A 23,313-nucleotide genomic window follows, 5' to 3' on the forward strand; every position below is an offset into this window, starting at 1 on the left:
CAACTAAACTAATAACCTTGCTCAAAATCGACATTCAATATTGTGTCTGGCGAGTGTTTTAGTGCCACCCACAAGAAATGAGGAGTATAACGGCTTTATCAGTGTTCAGAAAGTGTTATACAACACTAAAGAAGTAGAATTCACTACAATAAGGACACTATTTACATGGCAAGACTTTCAAAATGTAATTAAATAAAAACATATTCACTGTGAAAACAGCTCTTTTTCAAATGCGAATAACAAACATATTTTGTGATCTTCAGAAAGCATGAAAAGGAGTACACCTTGGTCATCGAGGCAGAAGTACATGCTTCCTCATGCTCGGCAGCTGGAGGCAATCTGGGGATTCTACTTGATTTTGCTGTTAGCTGAACGCTGCAAAATCAGTATTGGGTGAGTAATATAGTCAGATTATCCTTTGAAGCCTTTTGTATCGTATATTGCAGACTAATTCATGCCTGTCAACCTCAAACGTGTTACGACTAAAAGTAAATAATTAAAAATATTAATAATAAAATCATTCATATCTTATATCAAGATGAATAATTCCATTCCATTAAATTGTACCAGATTCGTCCGCCGAAAAAGTGTGTGAAACCGAAGCCTGCAAAGAAAGAGGTGAGAACGCTTTGGTGCCACGGCACTTATCGCCCTTCGTCCGTCTTCGAACTCTTTCTAGTTCCTTAATGCATGACGGACTCGCCAAATTTTCAACAGTACAACGACGTAACTGACAATTTATTGGAGTAGCATATCACGTTGGGTGCTTTATACAAAGTAGTGATGAAGTCACCTACGTGAAGCGATCGTAAAAGTACTAGGCGTTGGTGTGTGAACAATTTTCTGATTGATAAGACGTCCGTAATATGTCAACATGCGTCCTAATTGAGCGTTATTTAGAATGACGCGCGCAGTTTAGGCTCACGTTAGCGCTAAATTTAGCGCTTGCGTTAAGGCACACCACGCAAGACAGTTTTGGAATATATTTTCCCCGACGCGACCAAAGCACCCAAAACATCGCGTGCTTGCACCGCCTTTAAGACACAGTAACAAATGTTATTTCACACACCAAATAATGTAACTTGAGAGAAAAATGTTTTTTTTTTTTTTATCCTGACCAAAGTATGAGAATGCGACGCGGGCGGTCGACAGTTCGTGTCCGCTTGCGTTGTCTCGGCAACATTCTCCAACATCCGGCACGTTCGAACACCTTACGTTTACCGAGAAACGTTAGAGCTCTAAGTGGCCAGCGATCGTTGCGCAGCTTGCTGGGTCTTCCAAACCGTTCATGACCTGTTTTTTGTCCTGTTCTAAACGTTTTTTTTGTTTTGTTTGTTTTTTGTCATGTTAATGCTTTTTTTTTTTTATTTATTGATACTGCCGGCCGCTAATACGCAGCCAAGGCAGGAGATATACACAATAAAATGCACTTGAAAATAAAATACATAGGTGTGGTGGCGTTACAACTCGTAGAGGAATAAAGGGCCAACAGATGCCCTGGATAGGATTCTTTTAATGCAAAGAATGACTACACAAAAGGATCTTTTACAACTACACGTCACAAGAACACACGCAAACATAAAATGAAAACACAGTACAAACCTATGAAAAAAAGGAATATCTAAAGCATGACTAGTAGAAAAGCACAATCACAGACAATCAAACCAAATCATACGCATGTAATATCTAACAACATCCGATTCCTTTAACTTAGCTGTGAACAACAATACGCAATCTGTGGAGGCGATTTCTTGTGGGAGCAGGTTCCATTCATGAATCGTACGTAGAAAACAGGAATATTTGAAGCAGTCAGTTCTACACCTTATTTCAGTGAAAGATTTGCAGTGCTTGTTCCTTGTTGGCCTACTAGTATTGAAATGAAGGTAATTGTTGTAGCCCAAGTTGAAATTGTTATTTAATAGGTTGAAAATGAACTTCAGTCGGCTAATTTTTCTACGTTTTTGTAAAGAAGGGACACCGCTCTGGACATCAAGTTCTGAGATTGATGTGTTTCTACCGCATGTGTTAAAAATAAATCGCAGCGCTTTTTTCTGAATTCTTTCCAAGTTATTAATATTTGACTTTGTGTGAGGATCCTATACCACATCAGCGTATTCCATCAAATACCTGACGAATGTCTTATACGCGATTAGTTTTGTATTGTTGGAACAGTCTTTTAGTCGCCGTTTTAAAGTCCATAATGTGCCCATTGCCTTGTGAGTAATGAAGTCAATATGTGAATTCCAACGCAGATCAGACGTTATTACTAGTCCCAGGTATTTGTATTGGGGTACTGTGTTGAGCGCGGTCCCCTGGAGGCAGTAGCTGGAGGGGAGTGGATTTTTTTTCCTGGTTATTGTCATATGAGCACATTTCTTACAATTAAGGGACATTTGCCAGGTGTCGCACCATGTAGAAACCATCTCGAGACTCTTGTTTAGAATATTTTGATCGTTAGAACATTTTACTTCTTTATAAATAATACAATCGTCAGCAAATAAACGAATTTGAACAGAGGGGTCTACTTTTAGGTCATTAATAAAAATAAGAAAAGCAGTGGTGCCAGTACGGATCCTTGGGGTACCCCGGATCCAACTGCTGCTGTCGAGGAACGAGCGTCTTGTATTTGAACGAACTGTTTCCTGTTGCCTAAGTATGCTTCTATCCATCTTAAGATCTGGTCGTTATTTAGTATTGCTCTGAGCTTAAGAAGAAGCTTTTTGTGCGATACTCGGTCGAATGCCTTCGCAAAATCTAAAAAAATTACGTCCGTCTGAAGGCCTGAATCAATTGTTTTTGCAAAGTGGTGGATCGTATGCGCAAGTTGTGTAATCGTTGATAGACCCCGTCTAAAACCATGTTGCCCCGCATTAAAAAAACCATTTTCTTCAAGAAAGGAAACAATATGCTTGTATAAAACGTGCTCAATTACTTTTACGCTACTGCATAGTAGAGACAAAGGTCGGTAATTAGTAAAGGAACGAATATCACCTGCTTTGAAAATAGGGACAATTTTGGCAGTTTTCCAGTCATCGAGGATTTGCCCTAGTTCAATTGATTTGTTAAAAAGAACCAATAAATAGTTAGAACATGACTCAGCATACCTTCTCAAAAATATGTTTGGAATCATATCAGGCCCCACTGATTTTTTAGTGTTAAGGTTTAGTAATGCCGCAAAAATGTTTTACGTTTTAAGGCATCAGCAACTGAGGTTAAACGTGTGATAGTAGGGCCCCCTGATCTCCGGTGACCTTGATGTAGAGGTACAGTTGTCTCTACAGGAGGTGCACCACTCTGGGCATCGCGTTCGGTGGAAAAATCCATTCCTCGTAGCTAGAAGGCCACTGGTCTTGCGGTATTTCTTTATGAGCACGTTTCCGGGCTTCGAAGTACATGGAACACTCCCATTCTAGGTGTTTTCTTGCTGATGGCACAGCGCACTCTCGCCGCATGCCCCCGTCGAGTCGTGTCCATGACGTGCAACACCCGTAGTTGTACAATGTCGTCCTGTATTGAAAATTAGAGTCGAGAGGATAAGGCCGACGTCGCGTTGAAGACGACCACCAAAGCGGCCACCACCGCAGTCCTGGGAGCCGTTATTTTCTAACTGTGCTCGTCTAGGCTTTAGCCAACTTCTCGCTTATCACGAATTCGTCTTTAGTGCAGCGTAATTACTCTTTGTGTACACACGAGCTTTCCAAAAAATAGCGTACGCTCAAATAGCGCCCGCAAAGTGCAAAACGCGGTTAGCGTTCGGCGCTAGCGCAGTGCCGACGACGTGACTATCACGTCTTTGTAGACGCAATATTTTCTCCTTCATTTACGCTTTAATAATTTAGTAGTCATGACTACATTTGCACGAGCGGAAACAAGAAGCTGGAGCAGCTGGAACTACTTAAGCGCGTATATGCTTTGAGGCTGGGATACAAAGCCCGGCTAACCACAAATCAAACTTCCGTTGTTTTTTACTTGTATTTTTTTTACTTTGCCCATAAGGGCTATTGAATCCAAATGAATATATTTGAAATCACTTCAGTTAAACTCGAAGTATTTTAGAAAAGCTAAGGTAGCCATCCAAATATATGTTACACATTGGAACTAAGTCTCAGTGCAGGAAACACATAGAACTCATAGCTGCAGATGGTTAAGCAAGAATGGGTCTAAGTACTCGTTGTGACCTTTTACTTCGCTACAAAATTTTCCGTTTGAAAGGCATGCATGCATTCTTTGATTATGGTAACAAAAAAAAAACGCATGGTGCACAATTCATTGATAATTTCAGCACAGTAAGGCGGGTATAGTTTATTAAAATTTCAAGTAAAATGCAAACAGGGGTATAAATAGTGAAGTTTTTTGTTGTTTGACTTGACTTTTGTATATAGGGCTACCGCAGACCCGCTTCCAGTGCGTATGTTCAATTTGGAGGGCTTCGCTCTTGCCGACTAGGTATTTGTACTCTATAGCCTGTTGCAAGTTTAGAATAGCAGGACAAGCCACTCCCAGAAATGCTTTCTGCTCCCCATCATTTGTGGCTTCCTCCTCTTCAGCATCCGCTCTTCTAGAGTGGAAAGGAAGGGGGGGGGGGGGCTTTCTATAATGGTCTTTTAGCCTGCTACTTTCAACCTGCAAGATAACAGTGTGTTATACCGTGGTCGCTTAAATTGCAATGCAAGTGAGTCATTTCTGGAAAAGATACAATCAAATGAAGAAACTATTAAATGATGTCAAGACTTAATTATCTGCCCATTCTCTTTTTTCGGTGCGAAAAAACAGAAAGCTCCGAACTACAAACAATTTCGGTGTCGCCCAATGGCAGAAGAGGCTCGCAATATATAAAATGACGGCTAGATACACACATTTCTCCAAAATGAATACCAGACCAATGTTTTTAGTAATCGTTACTAAATCAAACTAAATAAACGATAAAACGACGTAACTTTGCACGCTTTAAATTATATGAGAACCTACCTAACCTTTCCGAACTACACAAGCCAGAAATGTTCCCACATTTAATGTTCGAAATATTTTAGAAATCTGTCATCTCTTTTACTAGTTCCAGAAATCATCTATTAAAAAACTACTCCACCCCTTCACCCTCATCTAAGTAGGATAATGTCGCGCACTATAAGCTTGGCATCAGATGTTTTTTTAAAGAATGCTCTAAGGATGTACGATTGATGCTCGCAATGTACTTTCAATGATAGTTTTTTTTTTTAATTAAAACTGACAGTCGACAACCTGGTGCCGGGAGCTACCATCCGCTGACGCAGTGCTCAGGATGTTACTCTTGTTTAAAAGTAAAAAAAGACGCAGAAAAAGGGGGAGGCACACGCGGTCTCTAACCAGTATAAGCTGCATTCGTGTGTTTTGTATGAGACTCCTTTTTTGCTGCTGGCGTCTCGAAGATTTGATTCTGATTACCCACAGAAAACTCGACTAAAACTCGTTTACGAGGAAAGAAGACATGTGGATAAGCGTTTTTTTTATTTTAATGTATTTACTTAATTAACTTCGCTGTCGCCGGGTATAAATAAATTTCTAATCAACCATTGCACCTAGGTGATTCTCTTTTATACCCTACTTTAGTTACTTGAATAACTTGAAACGTGTAATTGAGCACTTTTTTCTTTCTTTTATACATAAGTCAATAAATATGTTAATATCATAAAATAGTAATGTTGTCTGACACATACAAGTGTAAGCTTTGAATAAAAATATTGCCTTACGTTAATAATATTTTAATTTAAAGAGTTTAATTACAATACGACTTTTTTAATAATTAATTACTAACAAAAAAAAAACGCGTTCCTTGTATAGATTAGATATACCACACATTTCGGGAGTCATTTAGGTATTCCTTACGCTGTTTGCTGATGCCTTCTAAATTTTATTTAGGTAATCAATAAAATCAGAATTGCATGGTCCCTTGCTCTTTATGTTAGAAATAATGAGAAAGCACCCCTGAGGAGACCGCGCTATCATAAGAAGCCTACACTTTAACTTTGGTGCCTCTGCTAATGGGGTACTTATGCATTTTCTTCGTAGCCCTAGATCTGCCTTAAGTTTTCCTAAACATATCAGCAAACTTCGATAAAATAGTAACCCGAATATTGGGCTAAAAACGTTTTTTCGCGAAGTTATTGATATCACAATTTCGGCCCTGACCGTGTTTTTTAAAGTGAAAATCTCTACTGGAAGCAAGAAAAAAGTGACGTAGGTGGAGGGCAGAAATTCAGTCTTTGGACTGTAGACTTTTTTTCCAGCTGACTACAGGCTGTTTCATGGTGTCAAATGAATGCTTTGGAAGCTCGATTCAGCACCCGCGCCACAGCAGGAAGCGAATGCTCGGCATAGTCCATATTTACGCTGCCCTCTCGACCTGCAAGCCTGCCTTCCCCTGACGTCACGACTTTGAAAAGCACGTGTATATTTGATTGTTAGTTTTCACATCATTTTCACTGGCTGATTTCGCAATAACTATTCTGAATTTCGCGATACCGAAGGCAGGTGATTGCGACATTATAGCTAGTTGGGGTAATTAAAAAAAATCGCCGGATAACCCCTTTAAGATCAGAGAGTATCTCAACGTTCGCCTCATGCTAACGCTCCGGTTGTTGTAGATAGTAGCACCGTGGCTCAATATACGTGAAATATTGGTATAGATTAACTATAATGATTGTGAAAAACGGATGGCAAGAAGTTAGGCACCAAATATAAGCATCGAATGACTGCTTAGAAAAGAAGACAAGACTCCCGGCGAAAGTCCACCACAACGTGAATATGTCATTGCCAAACCACAAAAAAGAGGAGCAACTCAAGGGCTGTACCAACACAATGGCGTTGGGTAAATTTATTCTAAAAAAACAACGCATAATTTTCCACAAATTACGTAGTTTTCGCTTATATTTTCTTACATAACATGAGAATTCAGAACGGTAGCGCTTGTTCGTCGTTGCAAAATGAAGCTAAAGGGCTACTCCCATGGGCATGTATAAGTTCGGAAGTTAGAGAATTCAACTTCCTAACCATTGCTGACGAAGATTAATGTTTGGGGATTGAGTGCACAATAAACATTTTTATTATTCTAATCCGGGGGCTTTGGTCTTTCTCTATACAATAAGAGGTCGCCAATGAGGGAAGCGAAATAATTTTCTGATCTAGTGGGATCTTTTATATTTATTTATTTACAATGTGGTCGGCCTGCTATATCGCATCCAGGGGAAGACTGCGTGCGTTTCGCGCTTTATAAAGTACCGTTGAAAGGAAGGTGTAAAATAATATGTTAAATATTGAACACGATACTGTTCACAGTACTAAAATGGGACGTAAAAGACAAAAGCAAAAGTCAATATACTGCACAAAATGGTTCGTGAATGAAAACTTGCAGATTACGTTTAACTGCCGAACTATTCCATTTAATATATATATATATATATATATATATATAGCGAAGTGAAAAACTCACGGTGAGAGACAACAAACAGCGGAAGTCTCACGGCGAAAGTGTCGATTAAACTTCCGCTGTTTTTTGTCTCTCACCATCTCACCGTGAGTTTTTCACTTCGTTATATATACGCCTTCGGCCTCTTGGCTCCTATGCCACCATGACCACTATATATTTATATATATATAGTGGTCATGTATATATATATATATATATATATTGTGACGAAGAGAAGCGGCACGAGTCATCGGGGACGCGCCATCCTGGGAGAAGAGGAAGAGGAAGGACAGAGGGAACGAGCGGCAATATATACCGGAAGGTCATCTTGATTTCTATCTCCAATACCCGTGTAAATAATAAACCCCCATCACTGAATCCGACTTCTGCTACAATTGGTAGAGGTGCGAACTTCCCCAACTCGGACCTCACTCGCAAGTATAATTCCCAACCCTGGAACTTCGCAATCGGCGGCTACCATCAGCAATGCCAGGCGAAGGAACCTCAGATGCTTCAAGATCGGCTACCTCCAACCAAGGACTCACGACTATTCTGTGTGCCGGAGCACTTCACCAACGTGACCCGAAGCTCTTCAGCGGGATCGGCGACGATGACATTGATGTCTGGTTGGAGTCCGTGGAAAGAGTAAGCCTTCATAACAAATGGGATGATGTGCTGAAACTCAATAACGTTATTTTTTATTTGACTAATGTCGCTAAATTATGGTACACCAATCACGAGTCAGAGCTGGCGACCTGGACTCTGTTCAAATCGAAAATTCAGGAAGTATTTGGGAAGCCAGCCCAGCGAAAGCTGATAGCAAAAAGAACCCTGGCATCACGGGTTCAACAAAATGATGAAAGCTTCGTCAGCTACATTGAAGATGTGCTAAAATTGTGCAAGCGCATTGACACACAGATGCCGGAAGACGAAAAACTGAAAAACATCATGAAGGGAATTGCTGAAGACGCATTTCAAATTCTCGTCGTCAGAGCCCCCGCGACCGTCACTGAAGCCATCGATATTTGCCAAAACGTTTCTGAGCTGCGCACCCAGCGTTTGCCACTCAGCCGCAAGCCGCAGCCTCCCATGGAGCTAGCTAGCTTGAATAACACTGCGGACTGTCCTCCCGATAAATGGGGTGACCTTCGATATCTCATTCAGGAAATCGTCCGCCACGAGGTGGCTCGCCAACTAGGAAAGCCTGCCACTTCCCCAGAGCCCTACGTCTCACATTCCATCAGAGCGCTTATTCAAGAGCAAGTCACATCCGCTATCCCTAACCCTGTGATACCGCCCACCATGCCAATGCCGCTCGCGCCTACGTACGCCGAAATAGTAGCGCGTCCGCCCCCCATGCCTCTCGTCCAACCCCAGCAACCATTTCCTCCCCCTCGTTGGCAAGGACGTAGAGCCGACATATGGAGGACCCTGGAGAATCGACCAATTTGCTTTTCATGTCTTCTGGTTGGACATGTCGCTCGATTTTGTCGACGTCGGTACCCTGGAAGTTATGGTCCCCCACCACAAGCTCACTATCGACCAGGCTTCGCTGGTAGTCGTCGAAGTGATGCTTTCCAAGATTACTCTGACTACCAACGGCAGCAACGACCAAGCAGATCTCCGTCTCCCAGACGACGCTCGCTGTCTCCTCTCCGCCCACGTACGACATCTCCCGCTCCAGAGGGAAACTGCTAGGAGCAGTTCCAGAGGCGAGAACTGCGAATCCTTCTACATCCTTAAGTCCTCGCCCGATTGCACGAAATATGATTGATATCGTAATTAACGGTTTGCATGTTCAAGCATTAGCTGACACCGGCGCTGCAGTATCAGTCATTCGGGCTGACCTTTGTAATCGATTGAGGAAAGTCACGACCCCTTTTGTTGGACGTCCATTTAGAGCTGTTGGTGAGCAAAACATTGTCCCTACCGGGGTCTGCACAGCACGCATTGTGATTCAAGATATATGTTACTGCGTCGAATTTGTGGTGCTTTCTTCCTGCTCTCATGACGTGATTCTTGGCTGGGACTTTTTGGAAGCAACGAATGCCCTTATTGACTGTGAACGTGCAGAAATGAACTTTGCTGAAATTCGGCTTCCCGAAGAAAATGGCGCTGTCGACACGATCAAATTATTTCTAACTGATGACACAAGAATTCCTGCGTTTGCTTCTATGTTTGTCCCGATTCGGTCATCTAAACTCGAAGTGCTAGTCCTAATGGCATCTCCATCTGCAGTTTTTTTTCGCAAGACAGGTATCCTTGTTCCTTTTTCCTTGCTCAACCTTGACAACGGCCACCGATTTATTATGGCTCTCAATATGTCTTCTCTCCCAATAATGCTCCCTGCCGGTGAAGTTGTAGCCTACGCCGAACCATCTCAAGCCATCGAGGTTTTGGCATTCGATACTCCCTCTCCTGCATATTGGTGTACATTAGTTCAGCAGCGACATGACGAAGACGAGTTCTTGTTATCCACTGTAGATGGCCACCTCGATTCGTCTCAAAAAGACTCAATTCTGTCTGTTCTGCATAGATTTAACACCATATTTGATCGCCCACAGTCTACTTTGGGCCGTTCCACATCTGTAGTCCACCACATTGATACAGGCAACGAGAAACCCTTACGTCAACGTCCATACCGTGTCTCAGCGTCTGAACGAAGAATAATAGATGACGAAGTGAACAACATGCTAGACAAAGGTGTAATCACGCCATCTACGAGTCCGTGGGCTTCCCCAGTGGTCCTCGTCAAGAAGAAAGATGGTACTATAAGGTTTTGCGTTGACTACCGGCGGCTGAACAAGATCACGCGCAAAGACGTATATCCAATTCCCAGATTCGATGATGCCCTTGACAGCTTGCAGGGAGCCGAGTATTTTTCTCCTCTAGACCTCCGTTCAGGCTACTGGCAAATCCCCATGGCCTCCTACGACTGAGACAAAACAGCCTTCATTACATCGGAAGGACTGTACGAGTTCAACGTCATGCCTTTCGGCCTCTGCAACGCACCCGCGACGTTTGAACGTATGATGGATGCCGTGTTGCGAGGCCTGAAATGGAAAATATGTCTGTGTTATTTAGATGACGTAGTTATATTTTTGAAAACATTTGAGGAGCACCTCCATCGATTAACAACCGTATTGTCCTGTCTCAGCCAAGCCGGCCTCCAGCTAAATGTCAAGAAGTGTCGATTTGCGGCGAGGCAAATAAAAGTTCTGGGTCACCTCGTGTCCAAAGATGGCATTCAGCCGGATCCTGAGAAATTTCAGGCCGTTTCCAACATTCCAAAGCCAACCACGGAGAAAGAACTGCGAAGCTTTCTTGGACTCTGCTCCTATTTTCGACGCTTTGTGCGTGGCTTCGCATCCATAGCAGCACCCCTGCATGACCTTTTGAAGAAATCGTCCCACCTGCCTTCTTGGACATCTGAGTGTGAAGCTGCCTTCAATCAGCTCAAGGAAATTCTAACATCCGCCCCAATACTCCGACACTTGGACCCCACTGCTCCAACAGAACTCTGAACTGATGCCAGCGGCTTTGGAGTCGGAGCAGTTCTCGCTCAGACAAAAGCAGGTTTTGATAACTACGTTGTCGCCTATGCTAGTAGGGCTCTCTCAAAACTCGAAAAAAATTACACCGGAACCAAAAAAAAATGCTTGGCAGTCGTGTGGGCAGTCACGAAGTTTCGCCCATACCTTTATGGTCGACGTTTCAATGTTGTGACCGATCATCATGCCCTTTGCTGGCTATCGTCTTTAAAAGATCTCACTGGACGCCTTGGTCGATGGATGCTGCGCCTACAAGTATACGACTTCGCGGTTCTGTATAAATCTGGCCGCAAACATGGCGACGCCGACGGCCTCTCGAGATGTCTCCTGCGCTCTGACGCACCCGATCCATTTGACACCGACGAAGACCCTCTCACCTTGTCGGCACTAAATATTGTCGACATGCAACTCGAACAAGCAAGAGATCCGTGGCTATCGAAAGTTCTGGCAGTTGTGAGAGACCCTGACTCGTCCCAAAACCGATCACTACGAAGGCAGTCCCAACATTTCCGCATTCGGAATGGGCTCCTTTACCGGCGCAACTATTCACCTGAAGGTCTCCATTGGCTTCTCGTTATCCCTCGACACTTACGACGTGAGGTTTTAGAACATCTTCACAGCAATCCAACATGTGCTCATGGAAGACTTCTCAAGATCTACACTCGGGCTCGTCTGCGGTACTACCGGCCAGGGCTTTATGGCAGCGTTCAAAAGTTTGTAAGATCATGTCCCGAATGCCAACGTCGCAAGTCGCCTTCCCATTCATCTCAAGGTCTGCTCCAGCCCGTACCGTGCCCAGAACGACCATTCCAGCGCTTCGGGTTAGATCTTTTTGGTCCCCTTCCGAATTCCTCCTCTGGAAACCGATGGACCATCGTCGCCATTGATCACCTCACCCGTTATGTCGAAACCGCTGCTTTACCTTCGGTGACAGCAGAAAATGTCGCCAATTTTTTCTTAAACCAGATTGTTCTCCGTCATGGAGCTCCGAAAGAGCTCCTTAGCGACCGCAGAACTGTGTTCCTTTGAAAAATTGTGGAAGAGGTTTTACGAGCTTGCAGCGTTATTCATTGAACAACGTGACCACATCATCCGCAGACCAACGGCATGACTGAACGTTTCAACCGAACACTCGCTGATATGCTTACCATGTATATTTCCCCTGATCACCGAAATTGGGACAAGGTTCTTCCATTCATAACCTTTGCTTATAATACCGCCGTTCAAAACACTACACAATTTTTCCCTTTTTTTCTTCTTTATGGGAGGGAGGTCTTTTCAATGCTCGACAGCCTGTTGCCCTATTCGCCGGAGGAGTCTGAATGCACACCACTCACCGAAATCCGAGAACATGCTGAGCAATGCCCTCAGATAGCAGGGACACGCACTGCCGACCTTCAAGGACAACAAAAACGCCGCCACGATGCCGCGTCCAACCCTCTTTCATTCAAACCGGATGATCTTGTCCTGTTGTGGACACCGCAACGCCATCCCGGTCTCTGTGAGAAATTGCTTTTAAACTACCACGGCCCCTACCGTGTGCTTCGCCAGACTTCAGAAGTCAACTATGAAATCGAGCCCCTTTCGCCACCTACTGATCGCCGCCGACGTGGTCGTGAAATAGCTCATGTGAACCGCCTTAAAGCCTACAGCCCGCCAATCTCCCAGCCCTAACATCACCCTCGCCAGGATGGCTACCTCTGCGAAGGGGATATATTGTGACGAAGAGAAGCGGCACGAGTCTTCGGGGACGCGCCACCCTGGGAGAAGAGGAAGAGGAAGGACAGACGGAACGAGCGGCAATATATACCGGAAGGTTATCTTGATTTCTATCTCCAATACCCGTGTAAATAATAAACCCCCATCACTGAATCCGACTTCTGCTACAATATATATATATATATATATTTCTATTGTTTATATTGTTTCTATAGTTATTTCTATAACTATATATATATATAGTTATAGAAATAGTTATATATATATATATATATATATGGTGACATATATATGTGACACATATATATGACATATATATATGAGAAAAGAAAAACCCTTGGTGAAAACAGCAACAACGGGCGGTTCATTCATCTGCATATGTTCGCTTACATCCTCCTCGGAGACGACGTACGATGGTGTGAAGTGTTCGTGTTGTATTTCAATAACGTGGCCCTTGATTCTCGCTGATTATGATGATACCGTGTCTCTAAAAGCTCATAAACAAAAAATACTACATGTACACGGGACGAGACAGAACACTAGGAGGATTCCTGGAGCAGAAACGAGCACGTACCACGTGACACCAAGCTTGCTACCGCGTTCCACGCGGCGGCGTGTGTTTCCAGAACACCTTCGATTGGATACATTTCGTTTCTTCTGCATTAATAAGACAGATAGGAAACGAGAGAAAGTCAAGGTGGAGTGGTGCAGAGGTTAGCACACCCGACCGGACATTGGGAGGCCCAGAGTTCAAATCCTGGCTCCGCCGTTACTTTGGCATTTAGGGGTTCCTGAAAACTTTATTTCTTTGAATCATTGGATTAAGTACGGTTCATTCATCTGATATGTTTGTTAGTATATATGTATATATGTATATATACACAATATTTATGTTTGTATATGTAAATATATTATATATTTATATAATATATACTTTGTATATGTAAATATATACAAATTTGACGGGTTTTTAAGTTTCGGTTTGCTATCGGAGCGCATCTGGGAACCGGCGGCACCGCGCCCCGTGGAATGATAGTGCAACCAGCCTCTGCTGCGTCGCGCGATGACAGCGCAGCAGAGGTTGGTTGCACTATCTCTCCATGGGGCGCGGTACCGCCTGGGCGAAAAACCACACAAATTTGTGCGGTTTTTCAGAAAGCCGTAAAATGCTTCGCGTGCCTTCTAACGTTCTGCAATTTGTTGATTTGGTGTTTTTCGACGATGCTGAGCCATTTTCTAAGTGAAACCATGCCCTGAAACACAATATTAAAAAAGTGAATTACGCAAAAATAATTAATAACTTAATCATGTCGGACTTTAATAATTTTCCCAAATGAGCCCCTGGCCCAGGACCAAAACGACAGAAGCCTTTTTTCGTTGCCGTGAGTAGTTTTCGCAGGAGCGATTTGGCCTGAGTTTATATATATATATATATATATATATATATATATATATATATATATATATATATTGGTGGCGGGAGGCCGAAGGCGTGGGTATAAAACTGAGAAGAAAAAAAAAAGTCTTCCTGACGAAGGCCGGACTCCGGCCGAAACGTCGAAGATTAAATCGTCCGTTGTTGCTGTTTTCACTAAGGGTTTTTTTTCTTCTCAGTTTTATATATATATATATATATATATATATATAACTTATTAGACGATATCTTATATCTTATTATCGTATCGTATAATAATATTTTATTTTATATATATGAGGAAGTAACAAAATGATGTTTTGCTCTGTCACATAATTAGGCCTTTATCATGCTTGCTGCCCGCCTGTCTGTCGGTTGAACATTGCCCCTGACTAAATAAAGAAATTAAGATTGTAATGTTTGAATGTTTACACAAGTGAAAGGTGAAACCCCACCTGCCGTACCTATTGAGTACAGTTCATTCTGCCTTCTTTTAAAACAATAGTTTTATATAATTTATTCTGTTTGTTTCTTTTCTGAGTTGGCATATTACACTACTGGCGTTACTACTGCCTTGTTTACTGTTAATTTCGCTTTGTAAACTCATATTTTCATCATAAAAAGTGGTTGTTGAGCTCAAGGAATTTGTGGGTTATGTCAGGATCGCACATGGGGTTGGAATTAGTGCAAATCAGAGGCGTTGGGTTCGGGAGAAGGTGAAATGGAAGGGTGGTGACGGTGGCGGTGTGGAAAGGCGAGGGATATTTTTCTCTTACCCCTCTATATTGTTTACATTTTCTTTCTCAAATGAAGTGATTTGTTTGCTCCCCCCTCTCCCCGCCCTCCGAAGTCACTCACAGTTTGCAAGGAAACGTTAAGAATTGAATACGTAAAAAGTATATTCTCTTCTGTTTGTTACCTTTAGGTTATCTTAATTGATTACCTCGAGCTGTGTTTCTCTCGTTAGTGAAGTAATTATGTAGCATAATACTTGTTGTTCTGTTACAGATCAGGGTGCATACCAAGTGCACCTCATAAAGGAGTTTTGTGTTCCTTTTACCACCGCAGTTTATATAGTTGGTACAATCCTATTGTTGATTTTTTTGCAGCTAAAATAATGTTGCACAGCATGAACCAGACCGTGGATCCTTGTACTGACTTCTATGAATACGCCTGTGGAAACTGGAAAAAAACGCACTAAATACCTGACCACTGGAACAAATTCGGATATCGGCATATTCTTCATAATAAACTTCAGATGGACCTAAAAAGTATGTTTTCATTAAGGCTGTCAACTGAAAACATTTATCTCGTCTTAAAAAATGACTTGACCGCTTGATTAGCGGCATAGAAAAAGCGAAATATTCTGCAAAAACTTTGCTGCGGCCGGTGTCAATTTTACGGGCGCTAAGCCCTTCATATTATGCTTGTTTTATATCTCGTGTCTCTAAAGAATACTAGACAACGCATCTAGGAGGGCACAGAGAATTTCGAAATTGTGTTTCATGGCGCAAGCTCATTCCACACGCTTTAAGAATCCTAGGAAACCCAGAGTTGTAATCATGAGTTGTCGTTTCCTTTTCCTCATAACGCGACCAAACACCTCGGCATGTCTAATGCGCTAATAAGGATCTAAGCGAGAAGCTCGTGAAATATTTCAGTAGGCGACAACAATACGCTTTTAAAACTCCAACGACTCTCCTTGTCGAAAACAATCAAGTTTTTAATATCTACCACAGTGCCTTCAAATAGAAGTATTATATTGTGCCTCAAATTTACTCTGCACTGCATATCTCTCTTTTATTAACATAACCTGTTTGTGTAGTTGCATGACCTCGAACAGCGAAAAAAAATATGTTGCACATAAATCTGTCTTAACCGTGCGTGAAAATGTGACTACGTACATCGAACGTACGCGCAAATGTATTGTTGTACGTACGCGAAAATGTATTGTTGTGTTATATGTTGTATCTAATATGTTTGCTGGGATATTGTGAGTGATTATTTTCTGTTTCTCACATAGTCCGATACATGTTTTAAATGTGTGCTCTACGGACTTCTTCTGTGCTATCTGTGACATTCCATTTGCTGGGTTCTGTCCTTCAAGCCTCTACTGGCTTCGACCGACCCGTCACATTATAGTGTTATGAAGGTATCTAAATAAATGAAATGAAATGAAAAAAAATGAGAATTCCGCAGCGCGAAAGCCAGTTTTAGTGTTTCGTACTGAATTTTATTAGAGAGTATTTAATTCAGCAAATAAATCTAGATCGAACCAATATATTTTATGTTAAAGGGTCGACAGGGAATACAAAAATTTGCAACATGAAAATCGCAGACTCTCAAATATTTTTAGAAAAAGCGCGCAAAATACGACAAAAATACACCGCGAAGTAATGACTTTCTACAAATAGTTCAATTAAAACTGAAAAAAAAACACACGAAAATATTGCCCTGAGGGTGTCGATCCGCAAACGACACCTATCTTTATTCCTTTATCCCCCTGTTCGGGGAAGGGGAAGAGGTTTCATCTTGTACTATGAAAATAAAAGTGCAACCATAAAGTCGATCGTCATAATCCCTTGTTTAGAACAAGTATGTCGTTCAATTTAGTTTTGTTTTCTGCTTTTTATATTTTCCCAGAATATCAGTCTTCTACAGTCATGGAATGTCTATCGAAATTTATTAACGCTCCAGAACCCATGAGGTTGAGGCAGTAACCACTCAGAAAACCGAATAACAAATAACGAGGCAACAGGCATTGGAATAAGAACTCTGGATCTGCGTTTTGTAATCTAAAAATCATCATACCAACCTTGACCAGAAATGACATGAGAGACAAGCGCTTCTCTGTGTCATCTCTCGCCTTGTTTTTGTTTTCATCCATTTTTGATCTTAATGATAAATCAATGCGGAGTGAAAGTTTGTCGGCTTCTTGCACAGGGATACGATGATGTGAGGACGCCGAGCTTTTATTGGCTGATTGAAAACAAATAGTGGGTAGACCTCAAAGCATCTAGCATTCAGGTCTACCCACTATATCCTTTGAATCCAATCAAAGCCAATCGGTTCTCGGCGTCGTTCTGACGTCACCGTAACGCTGCGCAAAAAGCAGACGATTTGCTTTCCGCCTAACTTCCTCAGAACTCTCGTTATTGGTCAGGACTCAACAGCCAATGAGTGTGTGGCATCACCCGATAAAAACGCTGAGAAATAATACAAAACTTGAAAGTATAAAACAGAGAGGACGAGGGCGGCGACAAGACATCTTTCATTTAGCAACAACATAGAATGGCACAGCGACAAAACCGCCCCCCAAGGGTCTCAACGTTCCAAGGAGAACGTTGAGACCCTTGGGGGGCGGTTTCATCGTTGTGCCATTCTATGTTGTTGCTAAATGAAAGATGTCCTGTTCCCGTCCTCGTCCTCTCTGTTTTATACTTTCAAGTTTTGTATGTATTAACCAACACGCTCGTTTTCAATTGTAACTGAGAAATAATCCCAATACAGGAAGCGTGAACAGCAAAAGCCGCGCTTTGTTTTTCTTAAGCGGTCAACGACCATAGGCGGTTAGCGCTGCCAGTTGCTGGTTCCGAGGAGGATCCTTTTTCAGATTATTTTACAAGCACCGGTTACCGTTATCCCTTGATATAACACCCTAATAATTAAATTCTAATGGCTGTTAACTGCAGAACAAGATCGAGAAAATGTGTATTTACATTGAGGGCATACACACATAAAAGCCATATGTAAAAAAAAAATACTTATCGGTGCGTCTTTCGATATCCTTGCTACGCCATCTGGTGAGCCTGTTGGCAAATATATGCCATCAATCGTGATTTGTAGCCCGGAAAAAACTTTGAAAACGTGATAAGACTACTAAATATTTCAGTGTGCTTATAGCATATTTTGAATGAAGTTACATTCTTTTTTACAACATAGAGTTGACATTGAACTAAGCTTGAATATTTTTCTTATATCCAGATATTTTATTGAACGCTACACTTGAGGAAGAAGGACCGCAGAATGCTACTAATAAGGCTATTCTGGCCTACAGAGTCTGCCTTTGTGAGAGTACGTAAGTTTCTTGTTCAAGGTAACATAACTGTGTGGCGGAGCCAGAGTATCGCGTTCCCTTTTTGTTCGATGCCGAGTCCTCATTGGCGCCAAAGTGGCAAGATCAATGGAAAGATCCAAAGCGCCTGCGGGGTGCACACGCGTGCGCTTTTGAGAGAATGGTTTACCTGCTCCCTGGACGTTGGTAATCCAAACCAATGCCTGAAATTTTCAACGTTAGCCTCAATCAACCGCATTTTTGTTTGGTACTGCACCAGAAACTGTCAATAAACGACGCCAAATCGGTGGGGAGGTAAACTAAGATGACCCCCCCCCAATTTGAAGAAAGATAAACCTCTTAACAGGGATGCCCAACTATAAATAGGCCATAGACTTTCCAGTTTTGTTATAAAAACCACCAAATAATATCAGTTAGTGTCAAGACTACATTCCCCGTAAAAACCGAAAGCACCTCTCAACAACCGTTTTTGTCGAAAACAGAAAAGCTATAGAAACTAGGAAGCATCAATTTCTAGACATCTTTTGTATTAGCTAAGACTGTTTTTGTCAAAAAACTTCCCATCAAGAAATAACTCTTGGTATTTGATTAGTTCTTCACCGAGAATCACCGCTTTTTTGTCGTTTGGGAAGATTTTGTAAATATACATACATAGCTGGAAATAATACACACCGAAAATCATCAAACATTTTTGTCTTTTAAATATACTCCGGAAAGTCTAAGAGGTGGCTATACACATCTGATGAAAATAGACCGCATTCTTACTTTTTCCGATATCGTTTAGCCCTTTATTTTGTATGGCGACTCAAGAGTCTAATGTGTTTTTTACGCCGTTTCCATTTCGTGCTACATAGTGATGGTGAGTGCTGCATCTCAGACATCATCTTGTTCGCGCGTGTGCGTCTGGTGTCGGACTAACGACGACGACAACCAACAGACAGTCTCGAGAACAACGCGCGAGCAAATCACTGCAATGGAACTGATGGCCTAGCCCAACTAGCTGCCGATGCCCGGTCTGTTGCAAGAGCACATCTCCTGTAAATACTTGTACATAGATTAAAGAGCACTAGTAACGTCTCTAATAATGTCTAGCAATGGCGACGAGTACCGAACCACCCTGTGAAGTCAACGGACGCAACTCCGAGTCTGCGGTGATGACGTACCAAGTACCACAGTTCGACGAGACGAAAGATAAGTGGACTTCGTATATTATCCGCATTGAGTCCTACTTCGAGGGAAACGGCATCATGGACGATGTAAAGAAGAGAGCGCTTCTCGTTTCGGCACTGGGCTCAAGAGCAATCGACATCTTGAGTGGGCGTTGCGCGCCAAGGAAGGTTAAAGAACTAACCTACTCTCAAGCGATTGAAATTCTCGAGGAATTTTACGCACCGAGACCGAACGAGATAGCTGAAAGCTTCAAATTTTTCACGAGGGTTCAGAAAGAGGAAGAGTCGGCTCAGCAATTCATCGTGGAACTGCGGCAGCTGGCCGATAAATGCAACTTCAGCGACATGTTAGACCGCATGCTACAAGACAAGATAGTGTGCGGAATTCGAAATATCGACGTTCAGAAGGCACTACTTTCCAGGCCCAAGTTGACATTGCAGGAAACTGAGAACATCGTGCTGGCGGCGGAGGCGGCGAGACAAGGTGTCAAACTCATGAAACCTTCAGACGTGAAGTCAGAGCCGGAACTGCACAAACTGGCGGGTAAGCAACGACCGGGACCGTCACGCCAGTACAGGAAGGAAGAACGTGGACCATCGCTAGCGTGCGAACGGTGCGGCAGCAAGGAACACTCCGAGATGGCCTGCACGTTCAAGTATGCGAAGTGTTTCCAGTGTGGAAAGAAGGGACACATTGCAATAATGTGTCGCTTTAAGGGCAAGCGACAACAGAGGACGTTCGCACTAACCGAAAACTCCGCTGAGGACGACGACACAGCATTCTCCTCGCACCTGCTGTCCCTGAAACAAAATCCGATCGAGGAGAACAAGATCGTCGGTCCAGTTCGGCGCAAGTTCTGTTGGGGCGGAGTCGACATTATCATGGAGATCGACACGGGATCACCTGTGTGCGTGATATCCTGGGACGTTTACAACCAGCACAGGGAGAGTTGGCCAAGACTGGAGAAGTCAACCCTGAAGTTGTCTTGCTACTTGGGGCCACTGCCGATTGCCGGTAAGCTCACGCTTCCTGTTTCGTATGCCGACAAGACTGTCACAGCGTCGATGACTGTACTTCGCCGGCCAGGACCATGTTTGTGTGGCCGAGACCTGATCCAAGCACTAAACAACTTGGGGACTCCTGTTCTCAGTGTGTCAAACGCGAAAAGCCAATGTAAAGGGGAGGATCTGGATAAAATCTTGACCGAGTACGAAGAGGTATTTTAGCCAACGCTAGGACTGTTCGAGATTCCACCCGCCCGCCTGTATGTCAAGGAGGGGTCGGTCCCAAAGTTCTTCAGGGCTAGACCTCTTTCGTATGCTATGAGGGACAAGGTTTCTGACGAGCTCGACAGGCTAGTGAAGAACGGCGTTCTGTCTCCGGTTTCACACTCAGAGTGGGCAACCCCGATCGTGCCGGTTACGAAGAAGGACGGGTCAGTCAGAATTTGCGGCGATTACAAGCTAACCGTGAACGCCACAATTGTTACAGAGCAATATCCGCTACCTGTGATTGATGACCTCTTCGCCGCTCTCAACGAGGGAGACGTGTACAGCACGCTGGATCTTCGCGACGCTTACAATCAGATTCCCCTTGACGAAGAGGCTAAGAAACTGACGGTCATCAATACCCATCGAGGATTGTTTTGTTACAACCGTCTGCCGTTTGGAGTGTCTTCCGCGCCCGCTATTTTTCAGCGTACTATGGAGACTATGCTGAAGGGTATTCTAGGCGTGCAGGCGTATTTGGATGATGTCCTGGTGGCAGAAAAGAAAGAAGATGGTGGAAAGAGCCTCAAGGCGGTTCTGAGGTGCTTCCGAGAAAACGGCGTCAAGTTAAGGAAGGACAAGTGCACCTTCCGGATGCCAGAAGTCTTCTACTTGGGACACAAGATCAGCAGCGACGGACTGCAGTCTCTGGAGAAGAACCTGGATGCTGTGATGAAGGCTCCAAGTCCTAAGAACGTAAGCGAATTACGTTCCTTCATCGGGCTTCTAACATACTACAGCAAGTTTCTTCCGAACATGGCTACTTTGCTCGCTCCACTCTACGACCTTCTAGCCAAGGATCGCCGCTGGACCTGGGGTCCCGAGCAGCAAGAATCGTTCGAGAAGTCAAAACAAGCACTGCGACAAGCAAAGATGCTCACGCACTTCGACCCAGCGAAGCCATTGCGCCTGGAGTGCGACGCATCGCCGTGCGGAATAGGAGCGGTGTTGTCGCATCGCGTTGGAAACATAGACAAGCCAATTGGGTTCCGATCCCGAAGACTGTCAAAGGCCGAGAGAAACTACTCTCAACTCGAGCGTGAAGCATTGGCGTTGGTGTTCGGAGTGTCTAGGTTCCACGACTATCTGCTTGGTCGATCGTTTATTTTAGTCACAGATCACAAGCCTTTGGTTGGACTGTTTCGTGAGGACCGCCCGACACCAGTCATGGCCGCGGCTCGGATTCAGCGCTGGTCTTTGCTGCTGAGAGCTTACAACTACAGGATAGGGTATAAGCCTGGGCCAGACAACCAAAACGCCGACGCACTCAGTCGACTTCCACTGGAGACTTCCGAGGAAGCAACCGATGAGCTACCTGAGTATGTCCATTCGCTTCAACAGCTCGACAATACTCATCTTTCGTCACAAGTGCTCCGCCAACTGACCTTGAAGGATGAGGTCCTCCGTACGGTGAAGTCCTACATTCTCAGAGGTTGGCCTCGGGAGAGGAAAGTGTCTGATCCACGCATGCAAGCGTATTTTACTAGGAGGCTAGAAATGACCGTAGTCCAAGGTCTTATCTACTGGGGCCACCGAGTCATTGTTCCTGAGCCCGCACGAGACCAGATGCTGCAGCTTCTGCACGAGACGCACCAGGGTGCCTCAGCAATGAAGTCTGTCGCACGTACAATCGTGTGGTGGCCTGGACTTGACGGTGAGATCGAACGTCTGGCGAGCAATTGCCACACCTGTGTACAAGCAAGGTCGATGCCGCCGGCGAAGACTCCTGTTAATTGGCCTTTGACTCAGGAGAACTGGTCGCGTGTTCACCTGAATTTCGCTGGTCCAGTAAACGGTGCGATGATCTTGGTTGCGGTGGATTCGCACTCGAAGTGGATAGAGGCAATCGCTATGCAACATGCCACGACCGAGTCCACAATCACGGCATTACGCGAGATTTTTAGCCGGTTTGGCATACCGAGAACCATCGTGAGTGACAATGGCACTCAGTTTACATCCGAAGCGTTTGCCATGTTTTTGTCCAACAACAACGTGAAACACTTGCGCACAGCTCCGTACCACCCACAATCGAACGGCCTCGCGGAGAGAGCCGTACGCACCATCAAGGAGGGTCTCAAGAAACTTCAGACCGGTAGTTTGTCTATGCGCCTCGCAAAAGTGCTATTCAACTACCGTAGGACGCCATTGGAGGATGCAAGATCTCCGTCCCAGCGGCTTTTAGGATACCAAATCCGCTCCCGCCTGGATACCTGCCTTCCGCCTCCTGTCTCTTTTCCTCTCTGCTCAGAGGGAGATACTGCGAGTAAGCTTTGCCCTGGCGACTCCGTCTGGGCACGCAACTTTGGGGAAGGGGAAAAGTGGCTTCCGGGGACAGTTAAAGAAACAACGGGTTCCCGCATGATCACGGTCAAGACGTCAGCAGGAGAGCTGAAACGGCACATGGACCAAATTTGTCCAAGAGAGAGCACGGCACCTGCACCACCGGTGAGCAAGACGCCTGAACCACCCCATCAAGATGCAGCCGCACCAGCGCAGCCTGACGCAGCGGAAGACGAGGCCGTCCCAGCTGTTCGGCGGTCGACAAGACCCAAGAAACCTGTTGACCGATATTCACCTTAAGGAGGGAGGAATGCTGCATCTCAGACGTCATCTTGTTCGCGCGTGTGCGTCTGGTGTCGGACTAACGACGACGACAACCAACAGACAGTCTCGAG

The 23,313-nt window shown here is 44.0% G+C and overlaps 1 pseudogene; it reads left to right on the forward strand.

The window, feature by feature from the left end:
- Nucleotides 1-268: 268 nt before the first annotated feature.
- LOC120836259 overlaps nt 269-23,313 on the forward strand; it is a 181,663-nt pseudogene continuing 158,618 nt past the window's right edge.

This window comes from Ixodes scapularis, unplaced genomic scaffold (assembly GCF_016920785.2).
Source record: "Ixodes scapularis isolate PalLabHiFi unplaced genomic scaffold, ASM1692078v2 PGA_scaffold1__304_contigs__length_218370807, whole genome shotgun sequence".
NCBI classification, from domain to species: Eukaryota; Metazoa; Arthropoda; class Arachnida; order Ixodida; family Ixodidae; genus Ixodes; species Ixodes scapularis.